The sequence below is a fragment of the Cupressus sempervirens genome, chromosome 6 (assembly GCF_028749045.1).
Source record: "Cupressus sempervirens isolate cs-2001-9-10 chromosome 6, ASM2874904v1, whole genome shotgun sequence".
Classification (NCBI taxonomy): Eukaryota; Viridiplantae; Streptophyta; class Pinopsida; order Cupressales; family Cupressaceae; genus Cupressus; species Cupressus sempervirens.
The window spans coordinates 206,564,316-206,585,540 of record NC_143123.1 but is presented as its reverse complement, the minus strand read 5'-3'; the positions used below and the strand labels follow the sequence as shown (position 1 = coordinate 206,585,540).

The following is a 21,225-nucleotide window of genomic DNA, read 5'->3' as shown; positions in this document are numbered from 1 at the left end:
TGTATCTCACTTGCAACCCTACAGAGTCTCGCACGAGTCGACACCGGCAAAGGCAAAATTCCAATTTTGAATTCTATTTTTCAATAATGTCTTTGATCTAACACTTGTTTTTGAAGCATCTATTTTTGATTTTTTGATTTTTGAAGTAGCTTAACAGTGGTTTGTAGATCGATTGTCAAAGAAACCTTGATACAAATATACAAGTAGTAATAATGGTTTGATTGCAGGACATCTACTCAAATATTTTCTTGTCAAAGAACAAATTCAAACCTACTCAAACAATGTGTCTATTTTAATTATTTCTTACACATATATTTTAATAGTGCTTGTGAACTTTGTAGGGATCTAGACAAAGGAATATGGGAGTATGTTCTTTGCTACTTGGAAGTGATGTCTGTAATAACCCTAATAGGTTATAACTTCTTCAAACACCAAAATCTTCTCTAGTTCAGTTGTTCAACATTTTGTCAAACACTTTTCAAGCAAGCTTTGATACCAATGTAATATCCTCTTACAAGGAACTAATATGCAAGTGGAATTCTTTTGGTATTTTCAATGCAAATACATGGAAACTAGATATGAAATGCATACCTATAGCCAAATGACATTTTGACAAACAATTGACATATAATAATGACTATAGTCATGGCAAAATTTGATTCTGAATTATCATAAAAAAATCATATGCTTATGAAGTACAATGATAACTACTAATAGTTACAAGAGGAACTTGATAATAGTGATGTCCAAGAATGGAAATGAATCAAACATATATACTACAGTGCGACATCGTGCATGTGTACCGTAGCAGCCAAAATCTTTTCTTCAATTTAAGAACAAATAGAACTCCTGAATTGAAGCTATCCTGAATAAAAAATTCAATGGATATTTCACCACCTCAAATGGTTGCAACAATAAAGAGTTGATGCTCTCCAATGGCTGACTAAAATTGGAAACCTTATTTTCTTCTCCCAACTTAATATCAAATGCAATTCACAATAATAAGATGTTAAACAATGAAGCTCTCACCTCTATTTATACTTTTCCTTTACCCTTCTAGAAGGAAATAATTTTTTTAATAATTGTATTCTCTAGAAGTTTCTCCCTTTCCAATAATTAATGTGCTTTTAGGAAATTAAATTACTAGAAGTACCCCTTCTACTAATTAATGCACTCACTAGAAGCTTCTCTCTTGCAATACAATAATTAATTGTGCTTCTAGAAAATTAAATTACTAGGCATTTCCCCCTTCCAATAATTAATGCACTCTCAATTAATTAAATTAATTAAATATAAAGTCACCTTTTTATTTTAATTTATTTAATGACTTTATAAGAAATGAATTTAATCAATTTCTCCTTATTTCTCCTCTTAGCCTACGAAGAATGTTAAGGCTAAGAACTCCATTGAGATGCTAAAAAATGGGGACATTATAGTCTTCCCTCCCTAAAATTGATTGTCCTCAAGCGACTTTAAGTCTGGATGGTGCAAAATCTCCTCATTGTCCCATGTCACATCCTCTACTGGTAGGTCATTTCATTTCACCAAATACTCCCTTATAGTGTGCCACCTCAAGTTCCTTTCCTTAAAATAAATGATAACCTCTGGCACCAATATCAATTTTCCCTCATCATCTAAGGGTTGGAGCACTATAGAAGGAACAATATGATGTCCTAGCACCTTCTTGAGGCATGACACATGAAAAAAATTGTGTTCCTTGCTCTCTGCTAGAAAATCTAACTCATAAGCTACCTTTCCCACTTTCCTAATAATCTTGAATGGACCATAGTATCGTGGCTTAAGTTTCTTGGCACCACTCTTCTTGAAAGTGGATTGTTAGTAAGGCTGCAACATAAGATACACCATATCTCCAACCTCAAAAGTTCATTCTATCTTCTTCTAGTCTACATATTTCTTTTGTTGATTCTATGCTTGGTTATATTATCCTTGAGAGTCTTAACAATGTCTTGACTCTCCTATAACAAATCACCTACACTAGGCACTCTATTGTCACTCAAAAGTAGATCCATAAAATTGGGTGCCTCATACCCATATAGGGCCATAAAGGGTGACATCTAAATAGACATGTGATAAGTGATATTGAATCAATACTCATAGAGATAAATTCAGTTTACCCATGCCTTCTATTGCCCTACTATATAATTTTTGAGATATCCCTCCACCAATTTAATCACTATCTATGTTTGACCATCTATCTAAGGGTGGTAGCTAGTACTCAGAGTGAGCTTTGTCACACACAACCTGAATAGCTCTTGCCAAAAATGACTCATAAAAATGTTGTCTCTATCACTCACAATGCTTTAAGGTAAGCCATGTAGTCTAAATATCTCCTTGAAGAAAAACTCTTCCACCTGTTTAGCAATGTATGTAGTAGTGATAAAAAAGAAGTGTGCAAACTTCATAAGGTGATCCACAACCACATATATGTAGTCCTTAAATTGGGCTCTAGGTAGTCCTATGATGAAGTCCATAGGTAAAAACTTTCAATTCCTATTAGGAATCAGAAGTGGTTGAAGTAAACCACATGGATAACAGTGTTCTCGCTTATTCTATTGGCAGGTGGGATACTCCCTAATATATTGAAGTACTTCTACTTTGAGAACTTTCCATGTGAAGCATTCTCAAATCTGCTAGTATGTCTTGTAGAAACTAGGATGTCTTGCCATAGGTGAATCATGCAAAGATTTCAAAACCATCCTCCTCACTATTTAGCCTACAACCAAAAATATTCACCCTTTGTAAATGATGAGCTCATTCACAAGGGTGTATCTGTTGTCCTGAATAGTTCCATCTATGAATCTGACAGTCCACACATCCTTTGCATATTTTGCAAGGATCAAGTGTCTCCAATCCTCTGATATATCTGTCAATAAGCTCAAATGGGGCCTACAAGATAAAGCATCAACAACTACATTATGTGTCCCCTTAAAATATGTAATATCAAAGTCATAGGACTGTAACTTGCACACCCACTTCTACTGCCTCTCATTGAGATCTTGCTACCCCAAAAAGTGTTTTAAGCTATTATGGTTGGTTTTGATACAAAGTTTTCTACCTACCAAATATTGCCTGAATTTAGCCAAAGCATGCATAATGGCTAACATCTCCTTATCATATATGCTAAAGCTCCAGTCTGGCCCTCTTAATTTCTTGCTCTCATAAGAAATAGGGTGCTTCTCCTACATAAGCATCGCTCCAGAGCCCTCTCCGAAAGCATCACAATGTAGCTCAAAAGGTTTTTTGAAATATAGTAATGCTAACATTGGATAGGAAGTCATCAACTCAAATTTCTCAAAACACTTATGTTCCTCAGTAGTCCACAAGAAAGATCCCTTTCTCATCAAATATGTCAAGGGTGTTGCATGCTTGGAATATCCATCCATAAACCTCCTATAGAAACAACATAACCCAAGAAAGACCCTCAATTGTCTAAGGTTCATAGATGAAAACTACTCCACAATGGCATGAATCTTTTCAGGATCCATGCATACACCTTTTGCACTGATGATGTGACCCAAATACAATAACTTTGTCATACCCAAATCACATTTTGAGTCCTTTTCATAGAAGGAATCTCTACCCAATATATCCAAAACCGTGTCAAGGTTAACCAAGTGCTCCTCCCAAGATCTACTATACACCAAGATATCATCGAAGAAGACAAGTACAAATTTCTCCAACTGAGGATGGAAAACCCTATTCATTATTGCCTAAAAAGTAGCAGGTGCATTAGTTATCCCAAATGGCATAACTACATACACAAAATGGCCACAATGACATTTAAAGGTTGTCTTCCCAATGTCCTTCTCTCTAACTCTGATCTACTGATAACCTAATCTCAAATCTATTTTTGAGAAGAAGCAAGCTCCATGAAGCTCATCTATCAATTCATCGATCCTAGGAACGGGTTACCTATTTTAAATTGTCTTCCTATTAAGCATCATGTAATCAATTCACATCCTTAATATCCCATCCTTCTTTTTTACCAACACCACTAAAGAAGCAAAATGAGACTTACTTGGTCTAATGTGGCCCATAGCAAGTAACTCCTTTATGGTTTTTTCAATTTCATCCTTCAACCTCTTTGGATGCCTATAAGGTGTAATCATGATGGTCTTAGCCCCCTCCTCTAAATCAATGATGTGCTCAATACCCCTATCTGGTGGTCTACCTAGTGGAATGTCACTAAAAACCTTAGTGTGTTTAATTCTAAGCTTTTAAATATCAGGAGGATATTCAATCTTCTACTGCCCCTCCTATGATGGCATTAACATGCACTTTGCTGCCCACTCTATCTGATCATGTCAAATCAATCTAGCCATCCTCTAGAAAGAGACCATTCTAAAATCAATGTTCTTAATTGCCTTAAGAATCTTTGTCTTTCCATTTACTTTATGTCATGCCACAAATTTTTAACATAAAATTTTAATGCGAGAACACAACCAACTTTTTTTTTTTGTAGAATTAATTAACATTTTCCTAACTAGATGAATGGTTTCATGTGCATTGTGAAGGGGGATTATACTCCTATCAAGTGGCAGTTATATTTGATTGTTACTTTGTATGATTAAAAGTGTGAGTTGCATGCTGAGTTGAGAGTTTACAATGAAGCTTTGATAATTACCTAACTGGAGTTGTTGATAAGATTAAAGGATACACTATCCATATTTAAACTTGGAGTTGTTAAGGTTTGTTAATGGATTAAAAGGCTCTACTAGGGAAATGAAGTTATGAGCCCTTAGTTTTCTACACTCAAACCAAGACACTCTGATGGGTAGATGTGATTTATCTTATGTGAATGTGGCGATGATAACATAGAAGATGGCAACAAGAGGATGAGTTATTACTCAGTGTGTCTCCATCAGTATTTGGGTTACCATTATTATTATATGTTCTATTATGAGTTTACTACTATTATAGTTATGCCTTACCAGTGCCTATACTTTCTTAGTTTGCATCTTTTCACGAACAGGTTACATTATTATTTTCAATTAACAACTACGAAGCTTGGAGCTATTGTGCAATTATTATCTTGATCAGATTAGTGTTCAATCTTGTATCTCTTTATGTTGACATCAAAACATTGTTAATTCATATTTAAAATTAAGTGCCCATCTTGGTCATTTTGACTATACTACACTCGACCTAAATAACCACTAATTAATATAAGATAGATAAAAAATGATAGAATATAATTTTAAATAGTATATACCTAAATAATCTAAACTTATATATATATCTACTTACCTAATAAGAGAAATATAAGACATATCCCTAGTTACCCATTCTATCCTTATATTAGAATTAAATGTGTGAAATTCAATAACATCTCCCTATAACTATTTAAACAATCAATAACTTATATCCTATTTATATATATTAATTCCCACTATAACATGACTTTATTAACTTATGCATCACATTTAAATCATATAATATTAAACTAAGCCCAAATCCACATAACCAATTTCTTTTAAATCACCTTATTAGTCCTATTATGTTGTCACTTCCTACTAAACACCTAGGCTAGGGGTTTTGTCCTTCATCATTTCATCCCTATAGGCTGTCTTGTCACACTTACTTATGCAATTTAAGTCTATCCTCTTTTTCAAATGCATGTTTTTGAGTTGGTTTGATTTGGGGCAGATTTTGTTTGATTAAAAAGTGTTTTCAACTTCCATCACATTAACTTGCTGCCCCACATGAGTGCCTAGGAAAGTGAGGAAGTAGGTGGGGAGCAAGTACAGGAGTATGTGCGTTCCCCAAGACCTCTCCTCACTTAAGCATGCTTTTTCCTTCCATAAAGTACAAGGGTGATGTCGCTGTCCTAGGTGACAAGGCTCTCATTACATAGCAGCAATTTATGACTTTTTCTAAATCCCTTTCTTTTCATGTTCTTAGATTGTATGCCTAGCATTGGAAGCAAGTTGCATTTGTTTATTTTTTTTATTTTTTTTATGGATTTTGTTGTTGACTTTGGCCATCATTAAAAAGGTGACGCCTTAGAATATAAGGGATAGCATTTATGTTAGCAATATTATATGTAGATTTTTATTTTTATTAATTTGCTTCTTTATAGAGAGTGATTTGACACTTGGGTTTTATAGCTCATTGTTTATTTTGATATAATTTCTAGCTAGGGATGTCTTATTCCTTTAGAGACCTAGGTAGACTCTTAGCCAATAAAATATTACTCTGTAATAGAAGAAGTGAATTTAGGTACCTTTCCATATAAATTCCAGAGAGATAAATGGGCATCTTCAGCTAGTTAATTTTTATGTTCTTTACACTTATATGTATTATTATGATTTTCTTTTCCCTTAATAGGACTCATCCTTCATGGATTATTATAATGATATATTATGAATTATTAAACTTGTTCTTACCATTTCAATTACTAAACTCATTAGATATTTTAGACAAGAGATGCCATTTAAAACAACATATGTAGAGAAGTCAAATTAAAAACAATAGAACTCAGGAAGTGTTGAGCTAATCTTTCATACAACCAATGTTTTCATTATCTTCCATATCATTCAATACCAAGACTTAAAACTTTCTACCATTCTTACTATCAATTGCATACCTTACTTCTTTATCAATTCCAATACTAAACATCAAACTTTTAATTATTCCTTATGCAATAGAAAAATAAGATATCAAGGTGGCAAGGTCTAGTTACATTCCTATTGTAATCTCAAGATACTCAAATTCTCCTTCCTACATATTCCTATTCAATATAAATGGAACAACATCTAAGCAGCATACCTTCTCTAATATGATCCTTGCGAATTTCTTTCCATACAATATCAAACATGAATTCTATCAACTTGAGCACAATAGAAAGATCATATATAATACTGATACATCAACTTCTCTTCTTCAGAACATATGAAATAGAAACAACACCACACTCTACAATACAATTTCTTTCACATAACCAAGGAGGATTTCTCTCCCCTTGACACAATAATAATACATCTGCTCCTAAGCAAGAAATGGACTCCATAACATCAGGTTTCCAAAACTCTCCAAAGAATACCTGCACAAAAGAGAAACAACTAGGGAACCATGGAGGCTCACCTCCCAACCTAGGCCTCAAAGAGACCACCCCCGCACTAGGGGAAACAAGGCTCAATGGGGATACATTCAAACATCATCATAATAATAAGAATTCAACATGAAAATCACAATTTAACAACACATTTACAATTCCCAACCAAGGCTTGCACAATGATTCACAAATGGAATCATAAACATTGGGTGAAGGTGGAAACACAAGGAGGTTTACCATTTCATATCATATCTACCATAAAAATCATGCCCTTTCGGGGCTAAATCAACAAAATACAAGGCCCTTTCGGGGCTTCATAATATCATGCCCTTTCGGGGCTTCATAAACATCTTCCACCACACACACTACCAACACAACATCCTCCACCACACACAACCAACAACTTTAGCTTCCTACAAACCCATACTTCAGTTACTTCCTTCCTCACCATTTCTCCTTTTCTTTTCTTTTTCTCTCCCAAGGCAAAATATGAATATGACAATGGCATACAATGGAGCCCATACTCCAGGGTCCTCAACTATGCAATCCAACTGCTGCCCATTCACCCTGGACTCCTCTTCCCTTCCCACAAGGGTGAGTGCAAGTCCCACACCCATAACAATGCTCAAGCACAAAGAAGAAAACCAAACCAAGTAGAAATAAAAAAAAGAAATTTTCAAGAGTACATCACATTATCACAACACAAGAATACCAAGAACACTCCTACCAAAGGCACCCTTACAATTTTCCATTTCAGCTATGAGATATAAAGAAAGCATGGCATGGAGGACTAACCTGCTTACAAGCTATGGCAATGGAATGAAGACCTCTTCCTGCTTGGATTTCAAACTTCTCCTTTCCATTCCTTGGTTGTCTCTAAAATTAGAGAGTGGGTGAATGAATCCCCAAGATTGGCATAACTTCCCTATAAAGACCTTCACTTTCATCCTCACCTACCTCTTTTACTCTTGTGTTTTTCCACCAATGAGGACTTAACCAAGTGGTGTCATGAGGAAAGAAGTTAGGTTACAATATATTTTCGAATTGGCTTGGAAATGACTCTTTTTGAGGGTCCCCTAGGTACCCTAGACTCACTTATTATAATATTTAACCCCCCCAACCCATACTATTACCATGTGGGTGACTTGTTTTCACAAAATTAACACCTAAGTTCACTTAGGCTCTCTAAAATTCCTATCACTTGTAACTTGCATTCCATCAAAAAGGTGATTCTTCCTAACACTCTCCAAGGTGGTTTAATTGATTTTGCAATGAGGGTTAGGCTTAGGTTAAGTGACTTCACGCCAAAGAATCCTATTGGACATGTCATTTACACATAGACAATACAAGTGTCAAATGACACACACATGCACATAAAAACACTTCACACATTATGATGACATGTCACTAATCAACCATGCTCTCTGATTACAACACTCATACGTAGTCACAGTACGAAATAAACACAATACAACGAGGTTTTGAATCTTCCAAAGATTCACCTTGGCTTAACCGTGTTCACATAAGATTGAACCTTGTTTCCCCCATTAATCACCATGGTTCCACTTTCCTGCACACTCAACTTAAACATTAGCAACCCAATAAGATAATACAGGATCCATACAAACATGTACAACATAAATCCAATACCTCATACTACTCATCAATGTATACAAGTAAGTATCATCTAATCATTTCTGTTCTAAGTACTATCAATAAAATATTGCAATAGCATATTCCATTTAACTTTCATCTAAGTGCATATTCATAACATTTCATTATCATTCTCATAAAATATTTAAAACATTGAAATATCGAATATGTGTATCTACAGTAATCTTTCTGAGTATAAATCATTTTCAATTAGATTATCATCACAGCTCTTTCTCACATAACAATGAAACTCTGAGTTATCTTTAGTAAATCGTAAAAACAATATAAAATGGGTATGTGTAGACCGGTTAACTAGTAACTTTGATTAAGTTAAACATAAAGGTCAAACATAGTGACGTTTCTAGCAATATCCCCTTATAACATTATTGGGGGGGGGGGGGTGGGGGGGGGGGGGCGGGGTTGTGTGATTTTCCAAGTTTAATTCCACAGACTGTTAGAATGTTTCAGTAATTATGTCATTCTAATTTAGAACCAAGTTTCAAACATATCCATGTATCTGATTATCATCATAACCTATACTCATAGTTGTTCTTAGTAGGCAAAATGTTATTTTATCCTTCTTAACTACCTAGTAAATTGTCCATAGTGTCTCATGGTCAGGTTCTTTTCTTAAACATTTAAAATCTCATGTCCATGTGGTCTTATTTTATCGACCTAATGTTACTAGAGAGAATATTAAAATCCACATTAGTCTCCTATAGGAACCCTTAAATCATGATTTGCAACAAAACAAAATATAAAGCATAACTCAATTATCTCCTAACTAGTTTTATTTCATCAAGATCTAGACACGGGTACTAGTGTGGGCCTTACATCCTCCCCCCCTAGTTCTCGACTTCCTCCTGGAAGTCTTCTGACATAACTCTCACATGAAAGTTTACCTTGATTCATTATGATTATTCCACTTGGGCCTTGCCTTAACATCAAGTCATGTTCCTAATAATCTTACATACAATCAAAATGTAGACTTATGGAATATGGTCCCATAGCTTCTAGGGGAAGAATTGATTAATTCATCATTGGTTGGTTTGAGTTTTGTTTTCAAGTTAGGACTTCTACCAATACCTGCTATAATCATATTTGTGGAGTAAATAGGGCAATTGTTGTTATATTTTAAACTATATAGACCCATTGTAGCATTCCTAGCCTTTCGACAATTAAGAATGGTTTATCACATTAATATATTCAATAGCTAATTCTGTAATTATATTTCTTTGTTTTTTAGTTTAGTCATTTCATGGTGTAATCTTATTACCTTTGTCATTGTCAACTTGTTTTAATTAGTTTCATTACCATGTACAGATCGAAGTTACTTATCCTCCTATGTTGTACCTTAGTTAACATACTTACTTACTCTTCACTCTCTTGCTTGGGTGACCATCTATTTCCCATTATCATCTTAGTTGTTTTTATTAGTTCTTACCGACTAACCTTACTCTTTATTTGTGTCAAAACATTCTTTCATCATAGCATTGATTGATCCTACAATATTCGTCTGACCTTTACTTATCAATAGAGGATTGATATCCTTTGTTAACTCCAAGAATTCCATACATGTTAGTTTACTATCACGGTCTACTTATAAGCTTTCATTTGTAGATGCTCAATGGTTATTGTGCTCCCTTTTAGTTGCATTAATTTCACGACTTGGTCATAGTCTTTAAAGGTCTTTCACATTTAGTACCTTTACATAAAGTCTTCAACGTAGCGTAAAATTGAAGTATATTTGTTTAAGAGTCAAGATATTTCCAAGTTTATAGGATTAAATGAACTCATAACTCATAATGAATGGAAGGGTGATATTCTAACTTTCTCATGATGTTCATCCAGGATATTCCCTGATATGACCGTCTTAAAGGTATCATACAACACTCTCACAGAAAAATGCCTCAAAAATAAAAATGGAAATAGAAAATAAAAATAAGTAAAATCACCAATTAAATATAAGTGTGGCCACAATGGTAAATCTTTCATTTCAACAAGTCGTGTCCCGAGGCAAAAGGGAACCATACCAAGAAACCATCATAAATGAACATTCCAAAAATGCAACATTAAAAACATCAACAATAATTTACCACAATTCAAATTCTTAAAAGTAATGCGGTCATACCCGGGTCTTCCTGAGAGAGAGAGAGGAAGGGTTGTCCTAGGATTACGAGATTAATCAAAAATATGCAAAATGATTCCCTAGTATTTCCAGTCTTTCTAAGAATAGGTCAAGAGAGTGATCCATACTCTTGTTACTTAAGGGATTGTCGATTCTTAGAGATTTAGGTCCTTAATTTCTTACGTTGCCTTACTTACCTACCTGTTACTGTCAAGAATCATCAAATGTAGTCTAGGGCCAAGGTTTCTTTCACCAATTATACTAGGGATCCGTCATACAAGAGTAAGATTATGATAGGGGCCCCTTACCAAAAATATAAGGTAATAGGTTGCTATAAGAGAGATCGATGGGGTTATCTCATTTACGTCTATCACTCCTTCCTTCAAGCATCATTCGAGTGTATCGGTACTTAAGAAGGGTTCTATCATTTGATCTCATGTTAGTCTAAATTTCCTTTAGGTATTGTTAATAAGATAAGGAATAGGATCTACATTTCCAAGGGGGTTTAAGCTCTTACCAATACCTAGGCACCATCGAGATACACAGCCACCCATTCCATCCTGAATGTTAGTATGTTCCTTTTATTTTGTTGTTTAATGTATATTTCCATGTGTACCGAGGTCTGTAATCGTTAAGTCTCACAACTATTGAGAGGGAATTACATGGGGATCCTAAATCAAAATAGATTTCCACAAAAGCGAGACCAACATCTTATCATATCCTAATTCTTAATAGCTCTAGCTGTTTACCACAGTCCATCAGTTTTAGGGTGTTTAACTTAATTGCCAATTAATATGATTTCAATTATAAAGACCTATTTCGTATTTGTAATATAATATTACGATACCTTTAATGGTATATTCATTTGTGGACTCATTAATGCCCAGTGTTGTATAACTCCGCTCTGATACCAGAATGTCATGCCACAAATTTTTAACATAAAATTTTAACGCGAGAACACAACCAACTTTTTTTTTTTGTAGAATACATTAACGTTTTCCTAACTAGATGAATGGTTTCATGTGCATTGTGAAGGGGGATTATACTCCTATCAAGTGGCGGTTATATTTGATTGTTACTTTGTATGATTAAAAGTGTGAGTTGCATGCTAAGTTGAGAGTTTACAATGAAGCTTCGATAATTACCTAACTGGAGTTGTCGATAAGATTAAAGGATACACTATCCGTATTTAAACTTGGAGTTGTTAAGGTTTGTTAATGGATTAAAAGGCTCTACTAGGGAAATGAAGTTATGAGCCCTTAGTTTTCTACACTCAAACCAAGACACTCTGATGGGTAGATGTGATTTATCTTATGTGAATGTGGCGATGATAACATAGAAGATGGCAACAAGAGGATGAGTTATTACTCAGTGTGTCTCCATCAGTATTTGGGTTACCATTATTATTATATGTTCTATTATGAGTTTACTACTATTATAGTTATGCCTTACCAGTGCCTATACTTTCTTAGTTTGCATCTTTTCACGAACAGGTTACATTATTATTTTCAATTAACAACTACGAAGCTTGGAGCTATTGTGCAATTATTATCTTGATCAGATTAGTGTTCAATCTTGTATCTCTTTATGTTGACATCAAAAAATTGTTAATTCATATTTAAAATTAAGTGCCCATCTTGGTCATTTTGACTATACTACACTCGACCTAAATAACCACTAATTAATATAAGATAGATAAAAAATGATAGAATATAATTTTAAATAGTATATACCTAAATAATCTAAACTTATATATATATCTACTTACCTAATAAGAGAAATATAAGACATATCCCTAGTTACCCATTCTATCCTTATACTAGAATTAAATGTGTGAAATTCAATAACATCTCCCTATAACTATTTAAACAATCAATAACTTATATCCTATTTATATATATTAATTCCCACTATAACATGACTTTATTAACTTATGCATCACATTTAAATCATATAATATTAAACTAAGCCCAAATCCACATAACCAATTTCTTTTAAATCACCTTATTAGTCCTATTATGTTGTCACTTCCTACTAAACACCTAGGCTAGGGGTTTTGTCCTTCATCATTTCATCCATATAGGCTGTCTTGTCACACTTCCTTATGCAATTTAAGTCTATCCTCTTTTTAAAACGCATGTTTTTGAGTTGGTTTGATTTGGGGCAGATTTTGTTTGATTAAAAAGTGTTTTCAACTTCCATCACATTAACTTGCTGCCCCACATGAGTGCCTAGGAAAGTGAGGAAGTAGGTGGGGAGCAAGTAGAGGAGTATGTGCATTCCCCAAGACCTCTCCTCACTTAAGCATGCTTTTTCCTTCCATAAAGTACAAGGGTGATGTCGCTGTCCTAGGTGACAAGGCTCTCATTACATAGCAGCAATTTATGACTTTTTCTAAATCCCTTTCTTTTCATGTTCTTAGATTGTACGCCTAGCATTGGAAGCAAGTTGCATTTGTTTATTTTTTAAATTTTTTTTATGGATTTTTTTGTTGACTTTGGCCATCATTAAAAAGGTGACGCCTTAGAATATAAGGGATAGCATTTATGTTAGCAATATTATATGTAGATTTTTATTTTTATTAATTTGCTTCTTTATAGAGAGTGATTTGACACTTGGGTTTTATAGCTCATTGTTTATTTTTATATAATTTCTAGCTAGGGATGTCTTATTCCTTTAGGGACCTAGGTAGACTCTTAGCCAATAAAATATTACTCTGTAATAGAAGAAGTCAATTTGGGTACCTTTCCATATAAATTCCAGAGAGATAAATGGGCATCTTCAGCTAGTTAATTTTTATGTTCTTTACACTTATATGTATTATTATGATTTTCTTTTCCCTTACTAGGACTCATCCTTCATGGATTATTATAATGATATATTATGAATTATTAAACTTTTTCTTACCATTTCAATTACTAAACTCATTAGATCTTTTAGACAAGAGATGCCATTTAAAACAACATATGTAGAGAAGTCAAATTAAAAACAATAGAACTCAGGAAGTGTTGAGCTAATCTTTCATACAACCAATGTTTTCATTATCTTCCATATCATTCAATACCAAGACTTAAAACTTTCTACCATTCTTACTATCAATTGCATACCTTACTTCTTTATCAATTCCAATACTAAACATCAAACTTTTAATTATTCCTTATGCAATAGAAAAATAAGATATCAAGGTGGCAAGGTCCAGTTACATTCCTATTGTAATCTCAAGATACTCAAATTCTCCTTCCTGCATATTCCTATTCAATATAAATGGAACAACATCTAAGCAGCATACCTTCTCTAATATGATCCTTGCAAATTTCTTTCCATACAATATCAAGCATGAATTCTATCAACTTGAGCACAATAGAAAGATCATATATAATACTGATACATCAACTTCTCTTCTTCAAAACATATGAAATAGAAACAACACCACACTCTAAAATACAATTTCTTTCACATAACCAAGGAGGATTTCTCTCCCCTTGACACAATAATAATACATCTGCTCCTAAGCAAGAAATGGACTCCATAACATCAGGTTTCCAAAACTCTCCAAAGAATACCTGCACAAAAGAAAAACAACTAGGGAACCATGGAGGCTCACCTCCCAACCTAGGCCTCAAAGAGACCACCCCCGCGCTAGGGGAAACAAGGCTCAATGGGGATACATTCAAACATCATCATAATAACAAGAATTCAACATGAAAATCACAATTTAACAACACATTTACAATTCCCAACCAAGGCTTGCACAATGATTCACAAATGGAATCATAAACATTGGGTGAAGGTGGAAACACAAGGAGGTTTACCATTTCATATCATATCTGCCATAAAAATCATGCCCTTTCGGGGCTAAATCAACAAAATACAAGGCCCTTTCGGGGCTTCATAAACATCTTCCACCACACACACTACCAAAACAACATCCTCCACCACACACAACCAACAACTTTAGCTTCCTACAAACCCATACTTCAGTTACTTCCTTCCTCACCATTTCTCCTTTTCTTTTTTTTTTTCTCTCCCAAGGCAAAATATGAATATGACAATGGCATACAATGGAGCCCATACTCCAGGGTCCTCAACTATGCAATCCAACTGCTGCCCATTCATCCTGGACTCCTCTTCCCTTCCCAAAAGGGTGAGTGCAAGTCCCACACCCATAACAATGCTCAAGCACAAAGAAGAAAACCAAACCAAGTAGAAATAAAACAAGAAATTTTCAAGAGTACATCACATTATCACAACACAAGAATACCAAGAACACTCCTACCAAAGGCACCCTTACAATTTTCCATTTCAGCTATGAGATATAAAGAAAGCATGGCATGGAGGACTAACCTGCTTACAAGCTATGGCAATGGAATGAAGACCTCTTCCTGCTTGGATTTCAAACTTCTCCTTTCCATTCCTTGGTTGTCTCTAAAATTAGAGAGTGGGTGAATGAATCCCCAAGATTGGCATAACTTCCCTATAAAGACCTTCACTTTCATCCTCACCTACCTCTTTTACTCTTGTGTTTTTCCACCAATGAGGACTTAACCAAGTGGTGTCATGAGGAAAGAAGTTAGGTTACAATATATTTTCGAATTGGCTTGGAAATGACTCTTTTTGAGGGTCCCCTAGGTCCCCTAGACTCATTTATTATAATATTTAACCCCCCCAACCCATACTATTACCATGTGGGTGACTTGTTTTCACAAAATTAACACCTAAGTTCACTTAGGCTCTCTAAAATTCCTATCACTTGTAACTTGCATTCCATCAAAAAGGTGATTCTTCCTAACACTCTCCAAGGTGGTTTAATTGATTTCACAATGAGGCTTAGGCTTAGGTTAAGTGACTTCACACCAAATAATCCTATTGGACATGTCATTTACACATAGACAATACAAGTGTCAAATGACACACACATGCACATAAAAACACTTCACACATTATGATGACATGTCACTAATTAACCATGCTCTCTGATTACAACACTCATACGTAGTCACAGTACGAAATAAACACAATACAACGAGGTTTTGAATCTTCCAAAGATTCACCTTGGCTTAACCGTGTTCACATAAGATTGAACCTTGTTTCCCACATTAATCACCATGGTTCCACTTTCCTGCACACTCAACTTAAACATTAGCAACCCAATAAGATAATACAGGATCCATACAAACATGTACAACATAAATCCAATACCTCGTACTACTCATCAATGTATACAAGTAAGTATCATCTAATCATTTTTTTTCTAAGTACTATCAATAAAACATTGCAATAGCATATTCCATTTAACTTTCATCTAAGTGCATATTCAAAACATTTCATTATCATTCTCATAAAATATTTAAAACATTGAAATATCGAATATGTGTATCTACAGTAATCTTTCTGAGTATAAATCATTTTCAATTAGAGTATCATCACAGCTCTTTCTCACATAACAATGAAACTCTGAGTTATCTTTAGTAAATCGTAAAAACAATATAAAATGGGTATGTGCAAATCGGTTAACTAGTAACTTTGATTAAGTTAAACATAAAGGTCAAACATAGTGACATTTCTAGCAATATCCCCTTATAACATTATGGGGGGGGGTTGTGTGATTTTCCAAGTTTAATTCCACAGACTGTTAGAATGTTTCAGTAATTATGTCATTCTAATTTAGAACCAAGTTTCAAACATATCCATGTATCTGATTATCATCATAACCTATACTCATAGTTGTTCTTAGTAGGCAGAATGTTATTTTATCCTTCTTAACTGCCTAGTAAATCGTCCATAGTGTCTCATGGACAGGTTCTTTTCTTAAACATTTAAAATCTCATGTCCATGTGGTCTTATTTTATCGACCTAATGTTATTAGAGAGAATATCAAAATCCACATTAGTCTCCTATAGGAACCCTTAAATCATGATTTGCAACAAAACAAAATATAAAGCATAACTCAATTATCTCCTAACTAGTTTTATTTCATCAAGATCTAGACACGGGTACTAGTGTGGGCCTTACATCCTCCCCCCCTAGTTCTCAACTTCCTCCTGGAAGTCTTCTGACATAACTCTCACATGAAGTTTACCTTGATTCATTATGATTATTCCACTTGGGCCTTGCCTTAACATCAAGTCATGTTCCTAATAATCTTACATACAATCGAAATGTAGACTTATGGAACATGGTCCCATAGCTTCTATGGGAAGAATTGATTAATTCATCATTGGTTGGTTTGAGTTTTGTTTTCAAGTTAGGACTTCTACCAATACCTAATATAATCATATTTGTGGAGTAAATAGGGCAATTGTTGTTATATTTTAAACTATATAGACCCATTGTAGCATTCCTAGCCTTTTGACAATTAAGAATGGTTTATCACATTAATATATTCAATAGCTAATTCTGTAATTATATTTCTTTGGTTATTAGTTTAGTCATTTCATGGTGTAATCTTATTACCTTTGTCATTGTCAACTTGTTTTAATTAGTTTCATTACCATTTACAGATCAAAGTTACTTATCCTCCTATGTTGTACCTTAGTTAACATACTTACTTACTCTTCGCTCTCTTGCTTGGGTGACCATCTATTTCCCATTATCATCTTAGTTGTTTTTATTAGTTCTTACCGACTAACCTTACTCTTTATTTGTGTCAAAACATTCTTTCATCATAGCATTGATTGATCCTACAATATTCGTCTGACCTTTACTTATCGATAGAGGATTGATATCCTTTGTTAACTCCAAGAATTCCATACACGTTAGTTTACTATCACGGTCTACTTATAAGCTTTCATTTGTAGATGCTCAATGGTTATTGTGCTCCCTTTTAGTTGCATTAATTTCACGACTTGGTCATAGTCTTTACAGGTCTTTCACATTTAGTACCTTTACATAAAGTCTTCAACGTAGCGTAAAAGTGAAGTATATTTGTTTAAGAGTCAAGATATTTCCAAGTTTATAGGATTAAATGAACTCATAACTCATAATGAATGGAAGGGTGATATTCTAACTTTCTCGTGATGTTCATCCAGGATATTCCCTGATATGACCGTCTTAAAGGTATCATACAACACTCTCACAGAAAAATGCCTCAAAAATAAAAATGGAAATAGAAAATAAAAATAAGTAAAATCACCAATTAAATATAAGTGTGGCCACAATAGTAAAAACTCTTTCTCACATAACAATGAAACTCTGAGTTATCTTTGGTAAATCGTAAAAACAATATAAAATGGGTATGTGCAGACCGGTTAACTAGTAACTTTGATTAAGTTAAACATAAAGGTCAAACATAGTGACGTTTCTAGCAATATCCCCTTATAACATTATGGGGGGGGGGGGGTTGTGCAATTTTCCAAGTTTAATTCCACAGACTGTTAGAATGTTTCAGTAATTATGTCATTCTAATTTAGAACCAAGTTTCAAACATATCCATGTATCTGATTATCATCATAACCTATACTTGCCACTCCCATCAAATTTAGGCATAGTAAGCTTGGTTGTAGCCCTCTTCAGCTTACTATTTTGACCCCTAGGCCTCATATCCTATCTAAGTGACCTATAATGTTCTCTTCTCTAATTTACAAAGCGTTCAAAGGTCATCCTTTCCTGAACTTGTGGTGCCAATAATTCTCATTCATCATTTGTAGCCATAAGGATATCTGCAAATGTCTCATCCTCAACTTCCTTTGCTAGTTCCTATACTGGTTCTTCTCTAACAAAGGTAGGACATATGGGCATGTTTGCTATTGTGGAAAGAGTTATATGAGCTCTAGGTGATCCCACTGCACTCCTATGATCCTCTTGTTCCTAATTCTATCTATCCTATGGATTCATGCGCTCAACCATGGTGGTGAGTGTCTGCAAAGCCTGACCCATCCATTCTTGTCCTATTACTATTTCTCTATAAAATTCCCTTATTTCCTAATCCTCATTCCTATTGTCTCTTGGTGGGCTATGTTCTTGCCTATCACCCATGGTGTTTGACTGCCTGTAAAAATCTTGTTCCCTATCAAATAAAGCTTGCTTGCGAGTGGAAAATCTATGAGAGCCAAACCCAGGTGGCTATATGTGATTGCTAAACCCTCAAAATGGTAGGATTTATCTCTGATACCAATGTAATAACCCCAACAAGTTATAACTTCTTCAAATACCAAAAATTTTTCTATTTTAGTTGTTCAACATTTTGTCAAAAAAATTTCAAGCAAGCTTTGATACCAATATAATAACTCCAATAGGTTATAACTTCTTCAAACACCAAAATGTACTCTAGTTTAGTTATTCAACATTTTATCAAACACTTTTCAAGCAAGCTCTGATACCAATTTAATATTCTCTTACAAGGAACTAATATGCAAGTGGAATTCTTTTGGTATGTTCAATGCAAATACATGGAAACTAGATATGAAATGCATACCTACAGCCAACTGACATTTTGACAAACAATTAACATATAATAATGACTAGAGTAATGCTAAAATTTAATTCTAAATTATGACAAAAAAATCATATGCTTATGAAGTACAATGATAAATACTAATAGTTACAAGAGGAACTTGATAATAGTGATGCCGAAGAATAGAAATGAATCAAACATAGATATTGCAACACAACATCGTGCATGCATACTGTAGTAGCCAAAATTTATTCTTCAATTCAAGCACAAATAGAACTCCTAAATTGAAGCTCTCATAAATACCAAATTCAATGGATATTTCACTACCTCAAATGGTTGCAACACTAAAGTGTTGACATTCTCCAATGGCTGATTGAAATCAAAAACCTTAGTTTCTTCTCCCAACTTAATATCAAATGCAATTCACAATAATTGGATGATAAGAAATGAAGCTCTCACCTCTATTTATACTTTTCCTTCACCCTTCTAGAAGGAACTAACATATTTAATAATTGAATTCTCTACAAGTTTCCCCCTTTCCAATAATTAATGTGCTATTAGGAAATTAAATTACTAGAAGTTTCCCCCTTCCAATAATTAATGCACTTGCTCGAAGCTTCTCTCTTGCAATACAATAATTAATTGTGCTTCTAGAAAATTAAATTACTATAAGTTTCCCCCTTCTAATAATTACTACACTCTTAATTAATTAAATTAATTAAATATAAAGTCACCTTTTTAATTTAATTTATTTAATGACTTTATAAGAAATGAATTTAATCAATTTCTCCTTATTTCTCCTCTTAACCTTCGGAGAATGTCAAGGCTAAGAACTCCACTGAGATGCTAAAAAGATGGGGACATTATAATGGCCAAGAGTAAATTAGAAACCTAGATGTCTTTGGAAGATAGTACCCAAGGGAGGCAAGAAAGTTAATGGTTCTCCCCAGAAAATATTTTTATGAAGAGATGATGATTTCCTTTTAGGAAAATCAAAATCTTAGAAAAATACATGTTGGGATTGATAAGATAACTTGGTTATGAACATGTTCTTTGTGTTTGAGTAGGGTGATGAGGTAGAGGTGTATGATCTTTTCCCTTTGGGGAAATCAGAAAATTTGACCTTGAATCTAAGCTATAGTCCAAGTCAACCTTTAGAGGGCCTGCAAGAGCAATCCAACCTCTGGGAATGACCCAAGTGAGCACACACCTAATGCTAGTGATTCCAACCCACTCTAATAAAGAATCTTTGTAGAGAAAAAGACTCCAAAGCCATGTTAATTTCTTCTTCTTAATTCTAATATCACATATCAAGAAAAGGTTATGTCTATTACACTGGATGGTACTGCCCCCAGTCTTGCTAGTCAAGTGTGTGCACTTATAGATGTCAGTATGGGCTAGTAGCCTCAACTTCATTCATGAAACCATTGAGGATTAATATAAATAGAAGCCAATTAAAAAAATTGTAGACAATTGCTACCTACTTCACCTCCTAAAGGGGGCATAATCTTTGTGCGAGGGGGAAGAATCTCTCTTGTAGATCCTCACCATGGGCATGTACCTAGATGTTGGAAGGTGGAATATGCTCTTGAGCCCTATCACAACGACGCTCATTAAATGTATATGATATATAGTCCATGGAATACACCAAAAACATAGATGTCCTCTAGTGGGGTGATATGGCTATGTGAGGTGAACCCATGCACAAAAGTTGTGAGACAAAGATTTTTTGTCACCTCTACCATTTCTAGTTATAATAGGGTAAAAGAGTGTCTTTTTCAAGTCTATAAACTATCCAAATTGTCCAAACAACAAAAGGTCCAGACTCCCCCATCCTTCCAAGTTTCGTTGTCCTTGGTTAGATTATTTATGACTACTATTTGCATCCCTTATTTGAAAAAAAATTGTTTACTTACAAACCAACACGATGTCCAAAATCAAAAAATGATGTTCATGTCTACCTGAAGCTTACAAATA

At 34.2% G+C, this 21,225-nt stretch overlaps 2 long non-coding RNA genes across 2 annotated transcripts; both read right to left on the bottom strand.

Annotated features, from left to right (window-relative positions):
- Positions 1–6,876: 6,876 nt before the first annotated feature.
- On the bottom strand, positions 6,877–9,110 carry LOC149551962 (uncharacterized). Its single transcript, XR_016353342.1, has 2 exons — positions 7,871–9,110; positions 6,877–7,063 (listed from the first exon to the last, which is right to left on the bottom strand). It is a non-coding gene; the product is annotated as an uncharacterized LOC149551962 (long non-coding RNA).
- Positions 9,111–13,942: 4,832 nt separating this feature from the next.
- Positions 13,943–15,484, bottom strand: LOC149551961 (uncharacterized). The gene is made up of 2 exons (XR_016353341.1): positions 15,201–15,484; positions 13,943–14,419 (listed from the first exon to the last, which is right to left on the bottom strand). It is a non-coding gene; the product is annotated as an uncharacterized LOC149551961 (long non-coding RNA).
- Positions 15,485–21,225: the final 5,741 nt, after the last annotated feature.